Below are 17,819 nucleotides of genomic sequence, written 5' to 3'. Positions count from 1 at the left end.
GACCACACAGGAGAAAATGGCTCCTCTCCACCAGCCGACTGATGATTAAGCGAGACGTAGTGTATTTTCCTATGGCTCCATAAAGACACAAGCTGGGAGAGCCGTAAAAGACGGTGCAGAAAGACAGTCGGCCTGGAAATAAATAAAGCAGAGCGGGAAAAGAGGGGCGAACATGGGCAAGCACTTTGCTTCCCACCAATAAAATCCGAAAACTGGCCACTGTCTGCATTTTTCTTTGCACACTTATTTGTTTAAATGTCAGAGCTTGTTCATCATCCATTGTTAACTGGAAGTGACAGTGTTTCATTTAAGTAACGCAGCTAGAACATGAATCATTCAATTTATGCCCCAGTGTTTGCTTATGACTACAAAAAGGTGAAATAAGGAAGAAATAAAGGCTTATTTTTAAAGGATTATGAACTTTCCTTTACATATTCCAGCAATGATAAAGTGTTGTGAGATACAATGCACCCCTATGAGCCAGCTCCTTCCAGTTCTTCTTCAGATTAATGGGCCGTGTTGGGAAAAGTGTGCACCGAGGCATAGAGCATAAATAAGGTCTTTAAGTAGGCAGAGCTATGGCGGCTGTGGGCTCAGTGGACGGCTCTGTCTACACACAGACAAAGACCGAGCGGTGATTTACTGGCCCTACATTACAGCTCGGCTCATACAGATAAAAGGGAAACGCGAAGAATGCGGTTCATGACTGCATGTGATCTTCCAGAGTTACATAAACCCCTGAGCAGTGTCAATGGAAAAGCTTCACCTCAAAGTCACCAGAGTACTTAAAGAAGTTCTGATGCTTGCCCAGACAGTGTGTTTTTTCCTCTCTTTTTGTTTTGTTTTCTGAAGCTCACAACTAGAAAAATGAATCCTGTAAAGTGGCTGCTTTGTTGGTTGGATGATGTAGACTGTCTGGGTCAGAGTTTGGCCTCAAATGTAACCCAATCTTAACCCATATTTTTACTTTCAATTTCACTGCAGCTGTGCAACTTAAGCCAGCTGGAACCAAAAAAAAGACCTTCAGCTGGATGCCTCATAACTCTCCCCTATACATTGTACATTAACATCAATTTATGATCTTATGAATCTACAGAACCAATTGCTAAAACAGAAGTGATGCCTAGATATTAATATTACTTTATTACTTTTGGCCAACGGAAATCAAATCAAATGGCTGGCCTTAAATAAACCTTATTTTCCAATTTATAATGTAGAACCCAAATCCACCAGCTTTGTCTCCTGAGATGTTGATGCAACAACTCTGTGATCCTAGAACTTTTTATGTACTACTCTTTTAATTTTAATTTAATTTTGAAAGGGGAGGTCATTGTCACACACTGTAGTAGCCCATAGCCCAACAGCCAGTTACATGGACAAGTCTTGCTGGGATTAAATGTATTTAACCTATATTATGTTGTAGCACTGTGAATGAAGTTAGTAAAAACTAAACACTTGACTTTTTATGCACCACATATCTATAACAAACTCCCAGAAAACTTGAGATCTGCTCAAACTCTGAGTTTAAAAAGCTAAACAACTTTTAGTTTTGTATTCTTCATGTCTTTTAATATCACCTTGTGTGTCTTTTATATTTTTATTTTATTAGTCTTATAATGCCTTTTTTGCCTTATTTTACAAATAAACTTGTAAGTAAAGGAGGATCTAAATAAACACAAACAATAAGGTGCATTTTAACAGGTGTCATATCATGATATGGAAAGTTAATGAAAAGCAAGTAATATTTCTTAGCAGTTCCAACAAGGCAACACAAGACAGTTACAGGGGTAGAAATGACAAAATTCCTCTGGAAAATCTGTCTAATCTGCAGCTAGGGTCAGTGACTCATCTTGGATGATCGGACACAAACAGAAACATACGAGTGTTTCAGATTCCTCGAGGAGGAGGGGAGCGCAGAACAGTGGAGTTAATTTAGCATAAAGAGCAGGTCTCATTTTAAGTAACCCTGAAACTGTGAGAGCAGATGTTCTTCAACAGCCTCAACAGCTGGCTGCTGAACACTGCAGAGATGTTAAGAAGAGGTGGAGGGGTGACTATATTGTAACACACAGGAGTCAGTGCACTTGATCCATGAATTTAAGGGGCTGAACAGTGAATACCACCCACTGAATACCACACACAGCAGACGCACCGACACGCCTTCACCAGCAGAGTGATAACAGATGGAGATACAGAGGTGTTTCCTTCACACAGGAGAAGAGAGAGGGGGGTGCTAAGTGGTCTAATCCCCTCTTCATGTGGTAAACATATCACAGACCAGACGTGAAGGCCTCAGCTGGTGTCTAAACATACAGCTGCCTTTAACAAATCATTATCAGCACTTTATGAGACCTGTGGTAAAACAATAAAACAAACATTCTTTCACTCAGAGTATTAGAGGATTAACGAAGAAGAAAATCCATATCTCTTACGCTAAATATCTAAAACTGTATGTAAAGATGGACCGCATGTCTCCACATCCTCCCAATGTACAAAAATGAAGCCAACATGTCCCAGATATGGGTGCTGCCATCTTGGGCTGGTGACATAATTTGGAGCCAGAGTGTGTGCAGTAGTGATAAGGTGGTGGAGCCAGCTAGCTGTTTCCAACCATTTCCTATGTGCTAAGCTAAGCTAACTGACTGTTTTCTGTAGCTTCATACTCACCACACAAACATGAGAGTGATATCAATCTTCTCATCTAACACTTACCAAGAAAGCAAATAAGTGGAGTATTCTTTTAAAAACTTAGGACTACTTCTATGTTTTCACCAAAGTGGACCTTTGAATCAAGCAGCAAAACCTCCTCCAGTGATATCATATGACTTGGAATATCTGCTTTTGTTTAAGTAAAACTTTGCTATAATTCTTGGCAGTAAAACCCTGTAAATTAACTTGGACTCTGCTCCGACTCTGATTCCATTTTAAAGTGACGTTAAGGAGTCAGTCATCAGCACCACAGAAGAGATCTGCCAACTGAAGCAGGTCTTGATTTAGTAATCAACTGAAATAACAGTGGAGGGCCAAACAGATCTGTGTGTTGATGGATCACTTTAGTGAGTGCCATGACAAATGAATATGGTGATGAATGCTGTTCAACTTCGCTGTGATCCATTGCAGATCGACTCTGCTGTTACAAATGACCTCACCTTTTTTCATGGGACAAATATTATCTTTGCAAAGTGGAATGCTTACAGCGCAGGAGCATTAACTGCGTTTTCTTAAGAAAAGTCTTTGTTAGCAGAGCAAGTGGAGGTGAATGCTGAATGATTTTATGTTGATGAAACTCAGTGTAGTCAAACTGAATATTATTGCAGATACTGAGAGAAAATGGGAGGTTTGAAAGATGATGTTCAGTTAAAAATGACAATATTGTAAAGCCATAAAATTAGTAATAATAAGACAAAGAAGATGTAAACAGAGTGAAAAATATTTCAATATCTATTCAACATTATCTTTACCTGTAGTGATACAACCCATTAGATGAGCATTTAACTGTTTTTCTCCAGCTTCTCTTTGACAATGAGAACATAACACCTGGAAAGTGGTGTAAAACATTCAAGAAAGCATCTGCGGCTGGCATTATAAAAAAAATAATCATTAGAATAAGCTGCACAGTAAACCTTTTAAGTAAATCAAATCATCAGGGATGAGTGCCTTCATAATAACAGTTTACGTTTACGAGTGTGTTAGGTGGATGAGTGGATGGTTTGTTTGTGAAGTAATGAAGTTAAGTACCTGATGACAATTCAGCTGCCACATTAACCTCCTGCAAGGCAAACTGCACTGTCATCTGCATCACTGAGTGAGTGTACTGTCTGAATTGCAAGTTTTAAATGAGTTGCATTATACTATCAGTATAATAGAAGTAAGTTACATTATATAGTGTGAATTAAGGTATGAGTTAATCTTACGATTCATGTTGGAAACACTGATGCCAGCAATGAGTGACAGTAAAGAAATGTTAGATTATTGTTTTGATGCATATTTTCTGAGGTAATATTTCAGTACAAACTGCTCGGGAATTCACTCTACCACCTGAGACACATCTGCGCTAGTAGTTTAACATGCTACAACAATAACAACCATATTTAAAACTCTGAGGTATAATTTTGTAAATTCTATGAGTATTTCAAACTGTGAAAATGTCCTTTTCTTTTTCTTCCACTGTGCATTCAAGCAATGTTTTCTATTATCTGTTCATGCCACTATATTTAAAATTCCTACAATCGTTCTTGTTGAACCTCCTGCTGCAGCAGGACAGTAAATAGTGCATATTATAGAAACTACTTTTATGTCACATGCAGGGAGCTTAAGGATCCTCAGCACATACAAAGGCGCACTGTACAAGAAATAGAAAGTTTAGCAGAAAGAGTATGCAGACATTTATATCATGCATTCAAGCTGAGCTGAAAGGGTCTTTATGTATTTTATGTCTACAAAATGACTTAATAGTAACATTTACTGGACAAAAAAGAGTGGGTTAATGGCAGAAAGCTGGTATTTCCTAATGGGTTACTCTCTAATTGGGTTTTTATTGTATACAGTGAAGCAATTTGGCGACCCTGCTGTTCTCATCTAAAACTGAATCCCATCACTGGTTTCTCTTAACTTGTAATTGCCTTGTAATTCAGTTCTCACACTTATGTATGGAGGAGTGTTTGCAACTCAAGTCTCTGTCAGCTTCAAAGCACACAGAGTACATTGTATAGACCTACAGAGACCTTGAGCTTTAATCTTGTGAGGAGTGCAACCACAATATGTAATATAGCCACAAGAGGGGGCTACAGTACTCAGATTAGCTCATGCCATCACTTGAAGCACAGACTCACAGACCTGCTCTTAAAAAAATCCATATTATATATTTACAGGTTGTGGATAATGGAATGTATGAAAGTTTGACAGGTTCACATCTGTCTATAAGAAGATGCTGAGATTCACAGAGCTGGTGATTTACCTCAAAAAAGACTATAAAGAGCAAAAAAAAAAAAAAAAAAAAAAAAAAAAAATGGAAGCGTATTTTTGACCATGAAACACACAGTGACAGTTTTTCTCACTCCAGTGATGTAGGAGAAGATTATTCTTCAGACAGTAGAGGGAGACAACAGCTGACAGTAGATTCAGTCAGTCTAGAGCTGAGAGGAGATCAAGTGAACATAAAAACTGAGAGGCTGATCCATCCTCTACAAAAAAACATAATTCATGTCTTAGAAGTTAAAATCTTTCATTCAGTTTTGAAGATTTGAAATCATTATACTAATTGAATGACACTTGTAATTGCTCTCTAATGTGAAGCTGATGCCTCTTGTGTTTGTACTGTACACTGTACATTGTTAATTTCTGTGTTTGTGCTCATTTTCTGTCTGTATTAATAACTGTGCATGGTGTTAATCTCACTGACCCTAATAAAAGGATTAAGAAGAGAACTGTATATACTACTACTTATAAACATTACAGCTTCTATATAATCTGGGCTGTAATAATGATTTAAATCATACATTTTCTCTTGTTTTTTGGCGGGTCCACAGAGGCTGCAGTGGCTGTTTCAGATGATTGTCAACCAGAGGTACAAGACGGAGACAATTTTAATAGATAATTAAATCTGACTCATGAAATGTGTTGCATGCCATCTCTGCAGTCTGCACTGTACCATTACACTATGTAATCATGCAGAAACACCAGAACAATCATCCAAAAAATACTACGTGTGTCATGAGCAGCGATAGTGCGACAGATGCACTCATCTCGTACTCATAGACAGGAGTCCCTGTTTTGCATACAAATATATCTGATCCAGACACAAGTGATCAGATAAAGGAGTGATCTGCAGATTAAGACAAGGAGCTTAAGAACTAACCCCAAATGAGACCGTTTCAAAGCTTCCTCATCACAGGACGCCTCAGGCAAAGAGTTGCTTTGGGAGGAGGGAGACGCAACACAAATCTAACAGATTACATTCACATCCGGAGGAATCCAATGAGGCATTAAGTTGGAATCAAATCTATTATCTATAAATCATTGTAGAGCCTCATCTCTGCACACATATTCTTATTACCACTCCTTAACTGCCCTATTTAGAATTTTTAAGCACTAAATAAACATTTAATGAGTTGCACACTCAATAATACATAATATGCTATAATTTAGTGGTAAGCATTTGTAAATCTTTTAAAGTACACCCATTCACTGTCTTGCTGGAAGTTAAAAAAGACTGATAACACTCACACAGCGAGTATGAGACTGGAGGCAGCAGATGGTTAACTTAGCATAGCATAAAGACTGGAAACAGATGGAAACAGCTAGCCTGCTAACTTTAATTCATACAAAAAGCCTTGAGTAAAAATGACAATTTGCCACTTAACAAGAAATGTCGGTCTACCTTTGACCATAACTAGGCTAGCTGATTCCACCTGCTTGCAGTGTTTATGCTAAGCTAGGCTAACCAGATGCTGGTGGTATCTTCATAACTAACCACAGGTAGATATGAGTGGTATCAATGCCCTTATCTAAAGCTCAACAAGAATGCAAATGAGCTTTTCCAACAACATCAAACTATTCCTCTAAGTATAATTTTGTAATATATTTGTCAGCAATTGGAGTTTCTTCTGTGAATTAACTGGTTAATAATGAATCCACCCTGACCTTGAAAAAAATGTTAAACTCAGTGTCCACTTACTAGATTTCCTTTGGGACTTTCAGCTGCATTTTAAATCCTCATAAGTAGATTGAGACTTAGACTTGACTTTATTGATCCCTTTGGGATGACTCCCTCAGGGAAATTAAATCAGAGACTGATCAGTAATGAAAATAATCATTAGTTGCAGCCCTCATCTCAGCTTACAACTACATTAGAGTCTGTTATAATGTGAGATAAACCATTTATTAATCTTTTACATAATACTAGAAGTGCTCAGTAGGGAATTTCTAAATTAAGTGTTACCCTGATATCTAACAGTACATTACTTCTCCCAGTCACTGTGGTCTAAATAGGTGAGGAGTGACTCACCTCAGTGTGTTAGAGTGTGAAGAGATGTTAGACATGGAGAGGCACATTGGGCCATTGTGTTTGATGTTAAAGTCAGGTTCTTTTGAAACCTTGAAAAACCCTCTTAACTCAACTAAAATGACTGTAATAATATCTGACTGTTATTCTGAAATGAAAAACTGCTTTCAGCTCATTTTGGACTAAAGAGAAACTGCTGTAAAAGAAAAACGCTGCCTCTCTGAGGACTTATTGACACGTGGCTCGTTATTTTATGTCCTTTGAAATGAATTGATACTTAACATTCATTCATTCACTCATTCACTCGATTCATTTCGAATGTTGGGAGCACAATCATTTTCTGGCCTTAATACTGTTGAGTCTGCCAAAAAAATCCTTGTAACCTCTGTGCAAAAACACAATTTTAGCCCATTTGATTATATAAATTTAACAGCCTCATCTTCTGTACTTGTTCAATTACACAACACAGCTACAGTGTTTGGACAGGGTGTTAATGTAACCAATGTAATTACTGTATTTGCTGCTAAAAGCTTCACACAAGTACTTTTTATTTTGGAAGCAACTTCGATGCTTGTGATTGAGTTTGGCTGCTGGTTGCCAATTTCACCATTAAATTAAGTGTTTCTCTGCTTTTCCACACCACCCAGCTTTACTATCAGGGAGACATGTAGAGAGTCCACACACTAGATTACAGTCCTCAAAGAAGTTTTTACAGTACTAATAGAAAAGTGCAACATTTTGACCAATCAGGCAAATGGCTGACAGGATAAAGATAAATATATATGGACACCAAACCAGTGTTGATGTATTTTGTGGTATTACTATGACTGTTCTTTGTGATTCTTTCAGGTATTTTATATTGATTGTGTATCATGTCTTATCAGGAATTGAACACATGATGCCTTTAGCATGCTGTAACCACTGTGGTGTCTATAAATAGTTCATTCTTTGTCACAGGTGGTCAATTGTTAAAGGGGTTAGATGTTACTTTTTTCAGTATAATAAACACTTTTTGGGAGCTATGATCCAATATGCAGAGACTCTACTTTTTCCCCTCATTGAATCTGTTGTCCTGTCCTTGATAGTGCACACAACTACCTCTCTGCCAGCTTTACTATCACCCTGCTCTGTTCTACCTGCATTGGCTGGACTCTCATAATAAACACACAGAGCTTATCAGTATGTTCCCCCAGCTGCCTTCCAGTCAGCTACACTCTGTAAGATACACTCTTGTGTATTAACACACAGTTTCAGGATATTCATCAGTGCAACAAGCCATTTAGTTCTTTACCCAACTGATAGCATTTATTATTTTTTTTCTACTTTGATCCTCTTGCTGTGATGTGAAGCAAGCAGATAAGTGAAACTTATTTGCATCAACACACTTGATATTTTGATAGAGGGGCCATTTTTCTTTTGTCTTCCATCTCCAGGAGGATTAGGCTTCAAGGAATTTTTCATGAAACACCATTTAAGCGGGGCTGATAAGGCCTCCTCTGGACAGAGATAAGAGCCTATCCACACAAATTATTGATCTTCCTCTGACCTGTTTGTGCAAGAAAAGCTGGAAGGGGCAAAGCACTTGTCAAAACAGAGAGCTGTACCCAAGAGAGAGGAGGTGGAGAGAGAAATGAACTATGTATGAAAATGAAGAGGAAACAACAGAGGAAAAAAAACAGAGAAGAGTGGGGGTGGGGTGGGGGGTACTGGTAACTGAGTATTTTTTATGTGCGTGTGTGCCTGTACATTAAAGATAAGATGCTTTGTATGAGCTTTAATTGTGGGTCTTCTCTCTTCACTGCGATTACAAATGAACATGAGCAAGTTACAATATCAAAGCTTCATTATGATAGTTCTAGAATGTATATACATGTAATAATAATGTAATAAAGTCAAATAGCCCAAGGTGAGCGTAAACCTAAAGATTTGCCATTTACTGTCATATCAAGACAAAGAAAAGCATCAAATCTTCACATTTAAGAAGCTGGAGCCAGAAAAATATTTTGCATTTTTGCTTGAAAATCAACTGAAACCGTGAACTAAAAAATGGATCAACTAATTGATAAATCATCTAAATGTTGCATCCCCACCATTGCGTACAGTGCATTTTATTCAGAAATAGCAGAATTTGCAAAGAGATGGCAGTAAATTATCTTAGGTTTCGTCCCATGTCTGTCTGTATGAGGCGTGAGAGAACAAAGTTTTAGATTGTTTTCCTTTACACTACAACAAAGAGCATTTTTATCAGTTTCTCTGGACATAATGTATGTATCTTGATGTTTCTCCTATTATAAAAGCCAGACAGATGAGTAGAATTGTTTGGCCTTGGCAGAGGCATGTGCTCTGCTCAGTGCCACTGTAGTTTATTTATGCTTCCACTTATTCAGTAATTCTTTTAAATCACTTAAAAATGCTACTTTGAACAGTGAGAAGTGTGATTATGGGTCTTTCAGGCTTTTCATTCCCCTTTGAGCATCACATTTAATTATACATCAAAAGTTTCTGATCAGTCTGTCTCTGAGGTTTGACTCTTGCAGCAGCCAGTGTGTTTCCACCAGCAAGCTTTTCTCCTTAAGCAGCACACTCAGACATGCTTTCATTCTAAAGGCCTAAAAAGTATAATAATCCAACATCTGCAGGACAAGTTAAGCTAAATTGCCTGTGTCCCGTTCCCCCTCCTAAGCGTGCCTCAAGCTCCACGCACAAAACAATGAAACTGGCCTGTGGCGATTGCTGAAGCTGGGAATAAAGCGTTGTCGTGTCGTGGCATGCCAACAGTGCACCCTTGCTGCGTGCTAGATGGCAGACACACACTGGGGGCTGATGCACATGACCTTCTGCTATCAGAGCAGACACGCTCATTTATCACCGCAACCTTGAATCATTGTTTTACTCAGCTTGAGCCCTTATGCTTCTGCTCACGCAAAAAATAGAATAAGTGCATTTTGGTTTCAGGCAAGAGCAGAGTCAGGCAGCAGGGCTGCAGAACGGCTCCAGCTCTCCCTCAGTTTACCACCTCTGTTACTGAAATCCTCCCCGTACCAAGTCCACAAAATGTGCTTAGATTTTTTTCTCCTGTGAGGTTTTTTAACGAGGCTTTCTTTATCTGGCTGCACCGTGAAACAAGGAACCATTACACCTCTGAGGCTCCCTTTTTTGCATTGTTTCGAGGAGATTGGATTATTTATAATGTAGCAGGGTTACAGCTCATAAACCTGATGAGGATTCTCTGGTTGTGTGTGTGTGTGTGTTATACTGTATGTGTGTGAGTGTCTGCCTATGAGCTGCATCTGAGACAAAAGACATGGAGGATCTTAGAAGTACAAGCTGGCAGATCACCCACTGTTTTACAGATCTGCTGTAGAGTGACAGCAAAGAGGAACAAAACAGAGCTGATAGTGAGGATAGGCCAGTGACCGTCTGTATGAAGTAGATGGAAACAGGGCTGTGTGAATAAAAAGGCCATCTGATATGCAATGAAAGCGTGACTGCTTAGAAGTAGGGGATGGAAATTTCATGCAAGAATACTATTTGATAATCACTGGGAAATATTCAACCACTGTTCAAAGATACACCATCCCCCCATCACTACACACACAAACAGACAGAGAGAAAGAAAGAGAGAGAGAGAGAGAGAACTCTCAGATATGTTAGCTTTCCTTGGTAGAGTCTACACTGTGCCTCATTTTCATTTATTTTTCACTCAGACCCTTTTGACGGATGCAGAATCTTTGGCTTTGCATGTATCTACAATAGCGTCTAATCTCACAGAGCCACGCAAAGGTTCTTCTTTTGTTGTTTAATGGCGGCTGGCAAACATCTTTTAGGTACATTACCGCCACCTTCTGACAGTAGTAATACCTTACGCACTACCTGGTGCCTGTAAATTATATATATATATATATATATATATATATATACAGCACTATCCATGATAAATTTTGCACTGAGCAAACACACCAGTAGTGTGTCCAAATTCCATACCACACAACAATATTATGGTTTGGACAATCATTTGAGGAATACCTCAAAATCCACAAGGTATTTGAACTGTTGTGATTCATTCAAATTCTACCCTACACTCTTCAGGTAGTGTAGCAGTCATCCAGCAGAGGGCGCTCTTAAAATTTACTGTCAGCCTAGCTTATCAGTAAACTAAGTCAATCAATAAAAATGGAGGAGGAATCAGTGAATGAGAATAGCAAATCATCTGCCAAGTATTTTAGTTTCACACCATAGAGGGAAAAATTATGAAGAAAGAGGCTGTTTGCTGATGTTGTAAAAAGTGTTACTGTAAAACAACAACACATCTGAGGACTCGCCTGAGTGAGTAAGACAACAGAGGTATCAGATACATCCACTGTTATGACCTCACCTGACTGTCAAAGCCTCTCATCATGATCATCCTCACTGCCCAACAAAGGCCATCACAGGTAAGACAGTAAGATTTATATGCAAGGATGTGAGACCAAATTCTCAATTAGCAGCTTTAATTAACCTCAAATGCAAAAGGAAGTCGAATCAGAACATTTATTTGGAGCCTTCTTGTAAGAACCAGAGCATCTCTCATATCCTCCTTTTTCTAATTTAGTGAGAAGCCTCTCTGTTTTCTCATCAGCTCTCATTCTAATTTGCTGTTAATGGTCGATGAAACTCAACATTTCCTGCACCAGTGTTTTACATTAAAAGCCTCCCAATAGCTCAAAGGGCATAACCCTTCTGCTCCTAGGAGCCTTTTAAACTGAGACATCTGCAAAAAGTGCTGCATTTGTCTTATAGTTAATACACAAGGAGCCAATGTACTGTAATTTTAAGCAACAATAGAAAATGGTATAGGGCACACACCAATGAACAGGAATCAAACTGACCTAGAGTAGAGCAGATGTTTGCATTATTTTCTGTTGCTGTAAAATTGTGAAGCATGCAGATTTGTTGTATTTCAAATTCAAGTACATACTATACTACTTTAAGTATATGACTCAGTATGTGACTCGGCTGAGAGTACGGTCAAAAATCAACCAGATGTGCTATTTGAGTTAGCTTAATTTAGCAACTTTTCAAGTATGAACACAGTACGATATCAAAACCTCCTTGGAATATAGTACAGAACTGGGACACAGCTGTGTCTCAGCTGTAACTGAAACTGCCTCTAAACCTCCCTTAAAGATAGAAAGAGAAGCTTTCCCACTGTACCAAACAAAATGATACAGACTCCGAAATAACATGGCTTTGTATAACATCGAACCAACTGTGTTTTTGTTTCTGTGTTAATTCACAGCCTTTGAGGAGTCTGACAAGCGGAATGAAGCAAATTTGAACAGCTCAGTGATTAATAGTGAATAGGTATTTCAATGTCAGCCGAGTGGACATAAAATGATTGCGTTCCTGTAGCCATTCTTCCAGAGTGACAGATAAACAGCCCACTTCAACCAATCACACCCACTTCCTGTAAAACGCTGCAATTTGTGCGCATGATTCACTCAACCCCATCGCTGCAGGAAAAAAAGCAGAAATGGTATTCAAGGTTGCACTTGGGCATGTAAAATGAAAAGGTTTAGTGCCTGGTGGGACAGGAGAGGTAGCAGAGAGAAGGAGGTAGAGAGAGAGGGAGAGGGAGAGAGGGAGGGGGGAGAGAGGAAAAGAGAGAGGAGGTGATGGATAGTCCAACTTCCTGCAAGAGAAAGGTGTGATTAATGGCCGTCCACTCGGCAAAACATACCAGCTGTGAGGGGAGATAAGTACCAATACAAAGAGCAAATTACTGTCTGTACTGTAATAATTAACCTTAGAGACCAGTGAACACAGGAAGTACAGATTCCCTTAGAAACAGCCGCACTTCCTCTATCTCACAATGATGCCATCCAAAAAGAAAAAAACAAAAACAAAGAAACAAACCACAAAAAAAAATCTCCTTTAACGTTGAATCCTTGTTTTAGCTCCAAGATTTAAGGCTTTTTTATGGCTGGGTGAGCTGTTCCCAAAGATGTATGAGCAAATTACTGGCTGGAGTTATTTGAAAAGAGGGAGTCCATTGTGGAAATGACTGTCAAAACACGGCTGCCAAGCACATCCCCCGGTGCAGAATGGGTATCCAAACAGTCTTCAGTGAGATATATGGAGTGGAATAATTGCTTCTCGCGCGGTGGGCAGGGAGGGGATACAAATAAACTAACTTTTTAGGTTTTGGACTCACAGTTGTGACTGGCCTGAGTGTTTGTAAAAAGTTTTCGATCCAGCTGGAGGAGCTCTAGAGCGAGATGTGTGTATGTGTGTGTGTGTGTGTGTGTGCGTGTGTGTGTGCGTGTGTGTGTGTGTGTGTGAAAACATGCTGCAGAATGTTTCCCTCTGTGGGCTGACGTTTTAACTAAAATATTTGATCAGCCTGTAGAAAATACAAGCGAGTTTGAGCAGAAAAGCGGAAAGCATTCCACCTGCCTGAACCACTCACCGTGAATGTACATAATTATTCTTCATGCCTCGAGTTCCCAGTGGTTTTAAACCCCATAAGCACCCCCCTCCAAGTCTCGCCACACTAAAGTTAGTCTTTGATAACAGCTAATGACTGCAGCGGTGAATTCTTCAACCATAATATTATTTGAAGCCGAGCTGATTAGAAACATGCGCCTGAGTGTTTTGAGTGTCAGAACGATTTATGGGTCCCTCACTGATGACCTTTCCTCTCACTGTATACACCCGTGTCTTACATCACTCCGGCGGGCTCCCCACTGAGACCTTGCCTCTATTTTCTACAACACACTCAGAAGCACAGCTCAATTACTTCCTGAACGGTTTGCTTGCTCAGTTGTTTTAGGGTGGTGTTTATAAACACAACTAAAGACAGTGTGTGTGTGTGTGTGTGTGTGTGTGTGTGTGTGCTCTTACATACAAATTAAAGTATGTATTTATTATGTAACAAACAGAGAAGTCAGTTTGCTCTATGTTAACTGGGGGTTAAATGAATTTATTGTCCTGTAAAAGGTGTAATCAAACATCAATAACTCTACCTTGAGGAACTGCTAATCCACTTAAAAGAACATCTGTGGAGAGTTTTTCCGTCCAGTGACGATCTTAAGGCTGTTTCAGAGGCTTTTCCACCCTGTGACAAATCTAAATCTCGTGGAAACACAAAATCTTTGACATTTGACATTTCTTTAGAGAACAACATACTGCATGAGCAACACTCTACAATAAAACCACTTTCAAAAAGCCCAAATGTTTTTGTTATTAACTCCAGAAAACATAGTAATTCCATGGTACAGTCCTGCTTGTTGTAATAAGAAATATTTCTTGTTTTACAAGTTCTTTTTTTCACCCCATAAGATATTTTTCATGTTATTAACAGGTTTTGTGAAATAACAAGAAAGTTTTATCATAACAAGATATCATAACAAGATAAACTGATACGTTCTTATCTGAAACTTATCTTAACATGAAAAGCGTATTGTAAAAACAAGAGAGGTTTCTCGTTGCCACAAGAAACTGAATAAATATTCAGATAGTATGTAGCCTAAACGGCTTTTCAAACCCTGTTTAAATCCGTCACAGGGGGGACACTGAATCATAGATTGCTCAGTTATTTTAATAAAGGTAAACACAATAAGGTACATTCATCTCCTCAAAGGTTTTATTAAATTTCTTTAGTAAATTGCACAGGTCCAGTGCAGTAAAATTAATCACAGGGAATTGATGTTTGCTGCCCAGGGTGGAAATACCACAGCCAGCTGAATAATAAGAATGAAAGGCTGCAATTTGTTTCATTAAATGCCATCAAATGCTCTTTGCTCAAACCATTAGTGCGCATTTGTATTTTCTATGGAGATTATTTTATAGATCTGATATCTGTAATTGTACAGTTTTGTCAGTATTAGAGGCCAACTGATTTGAAGCAGATGACAATATCAACATTTGAAAAGAAAAAGAACTAGTGTACAATGACCAAAATTCCTTCTTGATGCAATTTACATTAAAAATTTTGGCAAAGATTTCTCAAACTTGCTTTTAAAAGAATTATGACAAAGACATGTACTAAGACAGGACGCATCAATCTTCTCCAGGATGTACAAAATGACAATAACAGTTAAAACCTGTGGAGTTTTTGATGACTACTTGTACAGTGGAGCGATAGTTTTATGAGTGGTTTCCCGCTTTGTTTATCATGCAGCCACACAAGCACCCGAGCATGACGGCACCATGATTTGCAACACTGCTGCCAAAGACAAGGCAGAGTAAAGACTAAAAGCTAGCAAACACTGACATAAACTATACACAAGTTAAGTTAGCAAAATAATAAATTTGGTTTTGCAAGTATTTTATGAGGAAGAAAAAGTATTTTTTTTGGCCATTTGCCATGCCTCAAGGGTACACATAATGCATTTAGGTGAGTAGCACTGAATGTAGATTTATCTTGCAAACTCTACTTCACAGAGCCCCTTTAAATTTAAAGATGTCCAAAGATGAGAAGTCAATTTGAACAATAAAATTTACTGGAAATGTAATAATATAACTATACATAACATGCAGCATGAAGATGCTACATTGGCCTCTGGAAAACTGTGACGAACACTTTTCACCAAAATGAGAACAACTGTTATGTGCAGCACTAATATATTACAATCTCTATCTACAGATCTGACTGCATACAGTGTACGTTTACAAATCTGATACAGGCCCACAACATGGACTCGCTGATGTATCCTTCAGGGTGTAGTCAGTATCCATGATAAAAAAAGTAGTAGGTATTTTTGGGTAACCTAAATCATCGTGTAGCGTGTGACATTTCAAGTGTAAATTTTGCCATTTCAAGTCGATCCTGTCATATTAATAATTTAAGGGAAATTAAATTCAGAAATGCAGCTGAGCAGAAGAAAGACTGGAGCACCTTATACAATATTATGTTAACACCAGCAAACTGGAAAAAAAGCAATAATTAAAGCAATAGATACTAAATTGGATTTTCCTTCGGGAACATTGCTTTGATGATAAGAACCCCATTTCATCAGACACAGTTTCATATGGCAACAACATGGCTACAACAAAGGCATATTTCTGATATGAGACTGTTTGGAGTGATCAGCAGAGGGGAAGGAAAACAATGATTGCGGTCTTTATTTTTGAGGCTATCTGGTGCTAACACATGCCAGCTGAACAGCAGGGAAGACGTGGATGTGAAACAGAACTGTGTGCATATTGCGAACCTCTCGCACTCACTCTTAAAGCCCGACCTTTGCTGCAGCCCACCAGCTGCTCCACACACGCCCTGTTCTCTCTGCGTTTATGGAGATAATCACCTCACAAACATGTGTCTGGCCCTCCACACAAGTTCTCCCTTGGATTGCACACACGCACATGTGATAAATGATAGGCCTCATTTCACTTTATTAGCCCACCAAGAGACTGGGACGAGCTGAAGACAAATTTTCTTCATTCATGTGTTTTTACTGTGGTTTCTCCCACCTCAGACTGGGTGGTGGGAGTTATTGTGGGCGGCGGCCCTCCTCTTCTTCATGCTGGTTTCCTTACAGTCCTCTCTTATTAATGAGAGCCTCTAAACAGCTGCCTTAGCAGGAGGGGAATAGATTTCAGCAATGCCCCAGCAACTCTCAACAGCGTTCTATCAGGAAAAGACATGAGGCAAATGGAGATAGAGGAAAGGCATTAAGACTAAAAATAGTGCAGCACTTTTCTCCCCAAAGTGAGGCCAAATTGGGTTTCAGCCCTGCATAGAGCATGGTGACAAAGCAAAAATACTGTCATATATATGGGAAAAAATTGTCCTTGTTATTCAGCTGCGTTTGATCACAGCTAAACATTGAGCTGTGCGTTGATGTGAGGAGTTATTTTGGAGGGGGCAGGCAGAAGTCGGAGCCTGTAACAGCACAACGGAGGCTCGGCGTAGAGATGTCCCTTTGTTTGTTTAAAGGGCAGGAGAATCGATGGCCCCGTTTTTTGAGGCATGGCTCTGACCTCTCGTGGTGGCACCTGTATCAATCACGGGGCCGGCTTCGTTCTCTGCCTCACTGCTCGTCACATTTGTCTCTCGTGCTCGCGAACCCGCGGATGGGGGCTGTCTATCTACTCTCAAATGTCGGTCTGCACTTCATGCCAGCTGTCAGCTGACACCAAGCAATACATAAACAGCTTGAAAATGTGATGAGAACAAGTCTTGAGGAGAAATCTATTGAAGGAAGAAATTGATTCTGGAGAAAGATTTGAGTGTTTTCGGCAAGGCTGTAAGGCCACCGAAGAAAAGATGAAAAAGTAGGGCCTCTGCTGAATAAATATGAAATGATTTTATAATAGTCTGACAGCTCTTTCTGCTGGAAATTCAAAGGATTTTAAAAGTTAAATTTATTCAGATGTGGTATTGTTTGGTGTTGTTTGTGTTATCTTGGGAAATGCAGGCTGACACTCATTGATTATACAGAATGAAAATCCAATTTCCACAAGAACGCACTTGTTTTTATTGATCTGCATGTCTTAGTGAGGTTGGAACACCTGCATATTATCCTGCTGATGTGACGGTCTGACAGATGTTTGCATAAATGTTCCAGTCCACTAGGCTTGATTGTTCTCCAAAGATTTTGATATTTCTTGTCACATTAATTTCGTTCATTCAAAAGTTGCTTAAAAGCCAATTAAAGTAGTTTTAGTTTTTACTGAGAAGTCTCCTGTATATTCTGAATAGCAGACACATGAAATGAAAATGCACAGAGAACACTAAAGCTGGGTTTACTTTCCAATTTTGCATGTCATTCTTGATTTTAATGTAGCCAAACAGAAGGGGCGAGACTCTTTGGATGAAAAAAAAAAAAAAAGG

Source organism: Lates calcarifer, linkage group LG8 (assembly GCF_001640805.2).
Source record: "Lates calcarifer isolate ASB-BC8 linkage group LG8, TLL_Latcal_v3, whole genome shotgun sequence".
Classification (NCBI taxonomy): domain Eukaryota; kingdom Metazoa; phylum Chordata; class Actinopteri; family Centropomidae; genus Lates; species Lates calcarifer.
This window is presented reverse-complemented; position numbering follows the sequence as displayed.